The following is a 7,633-nucleotide window of genomic DNA, read 5'->3' on the forward strand; positions in this document are numbered from 1 at the left end:
TTCGGCAGAGTGAGCAGAAACGCCAAGACAGGACGTAGCCCGTCCTACTCCTGACCGACGTGGGGGCTGCTCCTGGACGGGCACCTTCGTACACGAGGATGCGGATGCAAATCCTTGGACGCGAGTCGTGTGTGTTTGTTTCCTGCGGTAACTTCCCGGTGCAGGAGCCACAGCTCAGAGGGTGTGGACGCTTCTAAGCTACTGCGTGCATACTGACAAGTCACCGCGTGGAGAGGCTGTAAATTCACGGACCCGTCCCCCAGCTGTGCCCGCGAGCGCCTGTATCTTTCCACCTTGGTGTTCAGGCCTTTGCCTTGTTTTTTTTGTTTTTTGTTTTTGCTAATTTAAGGAGCCAGGACTTGGAGTCACCACTGTGGTTCTGAGACACCTGACTTCACTTCTAAACACCTTCATCTGGTCCATTAGCTACCACACTGGGAGACAGCAACTGCGGGGTGTTATGGGAACGGAGAGGCCGGCTCTCCGTCTGTGAGAGCATCAATTCCCTTTGCAGAGCTCAGGCATGGGGACAGGGGCCACCCCTCGGAGCAGCTATCAATCGTGGCTGCCTGTGGGGAATTTGCTGGAGAGGCCAGCCCCGGGAAACTGGAGCCGGAGGAAGGGGGCACAGAGACTTCTCGTGAGATTGTAGGTGGGAAGGATGGCTTGCAAACTCACCCCCTGTGGCTGAAAGAAGCTTGCCTTAAGGAGCCTTCCCCTTTGAAAAAGCAAACACAAGAAATGGACCCTTTGAAGGGTCCGAACCCACGACATTCGGCGCATTCACGGCATCGTGCAGTCGCCACCTCTGTGTGGTCCCCCGACATCTCTGTCGTCCCCAAAGACACCAGGCCCGTTCGCACTCCCCGTTCTCCGTAGGCCGGCCTAGAACCGCACATCCGCCCTCCGTCTCCCTCACTGGCCTCTTTGGGATATTTCACGGAAGCGGAGCCCCACAGCTTGCCAGCCTTTGTGTCTCCCTGCCCCCCGCATCACCGTTCCCAGCTGCTGCCTGCCGTGCCCGGGGCTCGTACGGCTGGGCGATAGGCCACCGCCTGGACGGACCGCAGTCTGTCCACCCAGTCCCCCGCTGACGGCCACTTGCACCGTTCGCAGCTTTGGGTTACGTCCGCAGCAGTGGGATTGCGGATCTCACGGACACTCCGGATTTAACTTTCTGAGGAGCTGTCGGACGGTTTTCCACAGCCCCGCCCCTTCCACGTTCCCACCAGCAGGGCAGGGGGGGTCCGATCTGTGTACAGAGGGAGAGATAATAACGGCTAATTCCAACAGCATCTTCCCGAGGCGCCGTCCTGCCTTCTTGGTCCACGTAACAATCCCAGCGTGGCACTCCCGTGCTGTCACCTGGCCGGCGGTCTATTTGAGACCCTTGGCAGGCCACAGCCCACTTAACGTTCTGATGCCTCCACCTCCTGGCTATGCCTCCGCCCCTCCCGCCTCAGTTTCCTCCCTTAGGAAACGACGCAGCTACGTCTAGTTGACTGGCTGCCCCAAGCCCCGTGCCAGGCGTGTGGTGGCGCCTCGTAATGACGAGCCGTGAGGTCCCATCCAGGAGGCGCCTGGGGGGCCGTCAGAGGCCGACCGAGGGACCCCCGAGCCTGTGCGGTTTCACCAACTCACTACGTTGCCATCGATAATGCAAAACAGACGATTAGAACCACATCTGAGCACGACTGACAAGTGCCTCTAATACATACAGAAATGGCCAGAGGGGGTGGGTCTGAGCCAGGCTGGTTCCAGTGTCCCTGTGACAGAGAGGATGGTGTGGCCGCCAGGGGGGACCGGATGCCCCACCTCTGTGGCCTAGCAGGCTCCGTATAAAACCTTCAAGGGCTAAATAAATGCAGTAATTTACAGAGAAGAGGCCTCCCAGGGCTGCCTCTGGCACTGAGGCCTGAGGACCAGGCCAGCATCTGTCTTCTCGGGTGACGTGTTCCTGTCAACAGTCACCCTAGCGGGAACAGGACCCAGCAAGACAGTGTGGCAGCCTCCCTTCCGCTCTGTGTTCTTCTTGGTGGTGAAGGGGAGGGGGCAGCTGCAGGGCTGCAGGGCAGGGGAGGGCGGAGAAGGGGAGGGGAGGGGGAGGGCAGTGCTGCAGGGCTGCAGGGAAGGGCAGGGGAGGGCAGGGCTGCAGGGCAGGGAGGGCTCAGTTCTCTGTCCCCAGTTGTCCTGGCTCCCTGAGGCCCCTACGGGATCAGAGCCGAGTCCCCTGGAAGTCCAGACTCCCTCAGGGACGCAGGGCTGAGTGTGGCACAAAGCCTCGCAGGCCCAGAGCGAGCAGGATGGGAGTCTGGACCCGCAGTCCAGGCAGGTGGGCTTCCAAGGAGCGCGGGGCACACGCCCTGGCCTTGCACGGAGGTCCGGTTCTAGAGCACGCTCTTTTCAGCATGCTGTGATCTCGGGCAAATCTCACATCTCTCCAAGGGGTACATTTGTTTCAATTTCATCTCTGTATTTGAGAAAGAGAGAGAGAGAGAGAGAGAGAGAGCTAGCAGAGGAGGGGGACGGGGTGGGAGGAGAGAGAATCTTAAGCAGGGCCCACGCTGAGCCGGGCTCGGTCCCACAACCCTGGGATCGTGGCCTGAGCCCAAATCAAGAGTCGACGCTTAACCAACTGAGCCACCCACGTGCCCCCAGGGACCCATTTTTATCTACAAGACGAAGACGAGCAATTTTCACCTGCCAGGGTGGTGAAATGAAACCAACACAACGTTCGTCGACAGGCATCAATAATTTCGCGGGTGTGAAAAGGGGGCGTGTTTTGGCCAGCGGCGTCCAAGGCAAATATAACTCAAGCCACACGTGGAATTTGAAATCTTCTAGCGACCGCGTTAAAAAAGATGTAGAAAGAACCAGGCGGAACTGATTTTAAAATACCTTAACCCAATATATCCAACGCGTTATCCTGCAGTTAATGTGAAGATGGGAGATATTTAAAATTCCTTTATACTAACTCTTCAAAACATGGCAGCACATCTCAGCTCAGACCAGCCACACTGCCAGGGCTCAGGAGCCACGTGTGGCTGTGCAGTGTGTGTCTAGAACCATCCTATTTCCTGGGCAAGAGGAGTCCCACCCGGGGCGGGGGGGGGGGTGCTGTCTGCCATATCACCAGTCTGTCCTGATGGGGCACTGGCTTCCCGAGGGGGGAGACGGTGCAGAGGTGGGGATCAGGTAGGTCCTTGCCACTTCCACAGCTTCAGGGTTTGATACGTTTGGGGGCGGGGTTAACTTAAAAATCTGTTTGCATATAAAGAAGATGCAAATTTTAGCGAGAAGGATGCTTCTCACACATCACACGTCATCACATCTCACGTCATCACAATAGGGTGGCTGTGAAATCAGCCAAGTGGCCGCAGAAATCGTCACCTCGAGGTAACTGGTGACCTGGACAAGGCGGGGGCGGGGGTGGTGGTCAGTGACCGGGGGAGGGCGGAAGCCAGGCGAGTGGGTGAGAAGGCCGGCGATCCCATTTCTGTGTTTTAAGTAAGAACACCTGGATGGACATCGACCAGAATGTTCACTGTCATCTCCGGCTGGTGGAACACGGTGGGTTTTTGGCCTCCTCTCTTTTTTTTTTATCTGTATGTTCCAATTTTCCTGTAACAAACGGCGTTAGTTGAGGAATATGTACATTTTCAAAAATAAACGCGATATATTGGAATTGTAATATAATTCTGCTTTCAGGGTGGTAAAGGGAAAAGGAATCACTGACCACAGTTGGGGTGAGGAGGGGGGCTCCGATTTCTCTGAGGTTCCATGACACCGAGTGTCTGAAATCCCCACCCGACCCTTCCCCTAGATTCACCCCAACTTACTCGGTCCTCCGCGGGCATCCTGTTCCTATTAGACCGTAAGCAACTTCAGGGGCCCGGAAAAGCTTCACTGAACATCTACTAAATTCCTGGACCTGTGCATCTTTATTATTTTTAAATTTTTATTAAAAAAAATTTTTTATGACATTTATTTATTTTTGAGAGACAGAGTAAGGCAGAGCATGAGCGGGGTAGGAGCAGAGAGAGAAGGAAACACAGAATCCGAAGCAGGCTCCAGGCTCTGAGCCGTCAGCACGGAGCCCGACGCGGGGCTCAAACCCACGGACCGTGAGATCAAGACCTGACCCGAAGTCGGACACGTAAGCAGCCGAGCCACCCAGGCACCCCTGTCCATCTTCATTAATATGAACGTGAATCCCGTCCTCCCGACAGCCACAGACAGGAAGGCACTCGCACCGTCCCCAGGTTACAGATGAGGAAGCCACGCATAGCAAGGGTTAAGTAACTGCCCGGGTTCACGCTCCCGGTGAACGGTGGTGCCCGGGTTCTGAAGCCAGACCGTCTACCTCCAGACCACACGCCCCTTCTCCTTGACTACACAGACCGTGGCCCCTTCCTCTAAATCACATTTCTGGCTCCTGGCAGGGTGGACTCCATCCGTATCTCTGACTCTTCTGTGCCTCCCTGGGGGTCCCAGCTTGGTGGGAGCCCAGTGTTGAACTGACCCTCAGCCACCGCTGACCCACTGCAGCAAGAGAAGGTGTGTGTCTTCAGTGCTCTGCTTTGGGCCCGGAGCGAAATCAAGGGAGTCTTAGGATCAGGACTGGAGGAATTGCAAAAGGGGAAGTGTGAACAGCCAAGAAAATGAACGTGTGTGTGTGTGTGTGGGGGCTGTGCGGGTATATTTTCGTGGGGTGGGAGCTGGAGAGGGGGGCTGTTTAGTTTAGGCAAAGGCTCAAGCTGGTCCTTGCTGTTACCAGGAAGCCCAAATGGGGAGCCAGGAAAAGACCCCAGGGATGCCGCACGCCTGGGACAACGGTGCTCCTCCCTTCTCGTATCCCGGACTTGTACGCTCCCAAGAATTTGCAGGACACCGTGCCGTGCGGGCGCTGTGCTGGCCCAGGGTGCCTGGTAAGGACAGCCAACACTGACAGGGCCCCCCGGGAGCCGTCAGGAGCGGGCGCGTCTGAAGAATGTCACCTCCGTCAACCGCTGCAACGCCCTCACCTGCCCCCTGAGCTCCCAGCCCTGGCTGTCCCCAGGGCACCGAGGTGTGTGGCCAGAGTTCCACCTCCAGCACGCAAAGAGTGGCCGGTGAGCGCCGCCTCGCCTCAGCAGCTCCGCAGACTGCCTCCCAGGGAGGAGCAGGCCTTTGTGGGAGACGATGGGTTCCCTTTAAGGAAGAGACCCGAGGAGCCTTAAGACATGCTGCTACCCGGGCCGCCCGGAAGTTCTGGTCTCACTGGTCTGGGTGGGACCCGGGATCAGTCTGGGTTTTGTGTTTGTTTTTGGATCAACTCGGGTGATCCTCTAACCCTTTGCCACTCAGTGGGCGTCCCTGTCGCAAGAGTCCCGCTGGGTTTAACGCCCAGTGTCACTGTCTTGAAATTCATCACTGTTGAGCGGGGAGGGGCCTGGTGCTTCCTTTCGGCCCTGGGCCCCCGGGGTTATGCAGCCCCGCCTGGAGGGTTCTTCCTCCCACAGACCCAGGCTCCCAACTCAACACCTGAGGCCGGCCTGGGCTTTCTGGATGTTGTAAAATACAGATGGCTTGTGGCGGCCCAGGTTATACAACACGAGGTAATCAATCCGACGAGTAAACACAGCGTGGACAATCAAAACCAGCCACGGTGCAAAACGGGGCAGAAAGCTGAGAGGCCGTGAGAGGCGGGGACAGGACCGAGGGCAGGACCAAGGACAGGACCGAGGGCAGCACCTCACCTGGGGCCTGGCCCCCGCCCTCAGGGTTTGCTCCTTCACAGGGCTGATGGCGGTGCACCTCACCGATGCCTCCCCTCGCCTCTCCCTGCCCAGATGGTCTCTCTCCCTCCTCCGCTCCGCCAAGCTCCCCATTCCCTATAACCACCCGTGGTGGTGGAGGGGGGCTGCTGGAGGTGGAGGGGGGCCCCCAAAGTATGTCTACATCCTACTCCCTGCACCCTGTGGATGGGGCCTTGTTTGGAGAAAGGGTCTTTGCAGATGTGATTAGGTTAAGAATTGCAGAGGAGACCATCCTGAATCCTCTCCCTAGACCAGAGGGGAGGAGAGGCTGTGGGGGACAGGGACAGAAGAGGAGGGACTCGGTCACAAGCTGAGGGATGCCTGGGCCCCTAAGACCTGGAAGAGGCGGGAAGGATCCTCCCCTCCAGCCTCTGGAGCGAGGCCCTGTGACACCGTGAATCGGGGCCTTCTGGCCTCCCAAACTGGGAGAGAATAAGTTGTTGTTGCTCTAATCACCTGGTTGGCGGCAATTATTTTTGGCAGCTCCCTCCAACTTCCTCTCTGCTTTGTTTTGTGTCAGCTTCGTGAGCTCTCCCCCGCCTGCTGTAAGCCGGGCGAGGCTCTGTGTGTGTGCGTGCTGCTCACGGCCGTGGCCCCAGTGCCTTTACAGCGGCAACTGGAGCCTCCGGGCCCCAGGGAGCGAGAAGCATTGCTCTGGTCCTCAAAGTGACCAGTGGGGCAGCAAACTGCCAGCAAAGCCCGGACCTCAGCCGCAGGCAGCCCGATGACTCCCGGGAGGGGTCTGCTCCTCTGACTCACACCTGGAGACCCTCACCCCCACCGCGAGCACCCCAAGCACTTGCCTTCCCAGCTGCCCAGCGTGCTCCCCCTTACTGGGGCCCCAGGACGCGATGCTCAAGTAGATGCCCATGCCGGTCTCTGCGTCTTAATTTAGATCATCCTGACGGATGGGTGTCCTGCCGACCATCTTCTTCGCGCCCCTCCCGATTCAGTCCTCCCTTCCCTGGCGGCCGACCTGCCTGGACTCCATCGTCCCACCCTGGCCTGTGCTCCCGGCTGGAGCTGGCAGCGGGGGCTCCGTGGACCACAGGACAGTGAGGGGAGGGAGGCTGGGCGCTCTCTGCTCCCTCCCCGCTGGGCCACCTCCACCTGGCGGGTGGTGTCCCCTACCTGAGGTCACAGCTCCCGTTGGGGTCCTCTCCATGTGGACACCCTGCCATGATGTCACCTGTGTCCCCTCATCCCTGCAGTCCCCTGCTGCTGCCTCCCATCCCTCCCCCAGGTCCACAGACCTTGGCCACACCTTGCAAATGTTGCTGTTGTTAAAGCCCCTTCAATTTATTTTTTGTTTAAGTTTATTTGTTTATTTTGAGACAGCCAGCCAGAGAGAATCCCAAGCAGGCTTCGCGCTGTCAGCATAGAGCCCGACGTGGGGCTCAAACCCATGAACCGTGAGATCGTGACCTGAGCCTAAATCAAGAGCCGGATGCTTCACCGACTGAGCCAGCCAGGTGCCCCCAAACACCTTCAATTTAAAACCCAGTTCGAGCGGCTGTTTATTTCCAGCCCAGCGAGACCCGGACTGATCCCGTGTCCCTAACCGGGCTATTACCGGTTACCCGCTGTCCACGCACCTGATGCCTACTGGAAGGTGGGGTTCCGCGCCCAGCTTACCCCTCGGAGGAGACACTCCCCGCTGGAACACGGGCTCGGGGAGCCCAGGGGCTTCGTCTTCCTTTTCCCGGAATTCCTGCTGAGATCATGGCAGAGTCGCCCCTAGTCATACGAGAGGGTCCAGGGAGGTGGATCCCCCAGGGGTAACGTTTCGCAAAACGGCTGTACGAAGGTGCCAGCGGCGTCTCAATGCTGACACC

At 58.2% G+C, this 7,633-nt stretch overlaps 1 long non-coding RNA gene across 1 annotated transcript; it reads left to right on the forward strand.

Annotated features, from left to right (window-relative positions):
- The first annotated feature begins 4,156 nt into the window (after positions 1 to 4,156).
- On the forward strand, positions 4,157 to 6,250 carry LOC122494571. The gene is made up of 2 exons (XR_006300206.1): positions 4,157 to 4,557; positions 4,778 to 6,250. It is a non-coding gene; the product is annotated as an uncharacterized LOC122494571 (long non-coding RNA).
- Positions 6,251 to 7,633: the final 1,383 nt, after the last annotated feature.

This window comes from Prionailurus bengalensis, chromosome E2 (assembly GCF_016509475.1).
Source record: "Prionailurus bengalensis isolate Pbe53 chromosome E2, Fcat_Pben_1.1_paternal_pri, whole genome shotgun sequence".
Taxonomy (NCBI): Eukaryota; Metazoa; Chordata; class Mammalia; order Carnivora; family Felidae; genus Prionailurus; species Prionailurus bengalensis.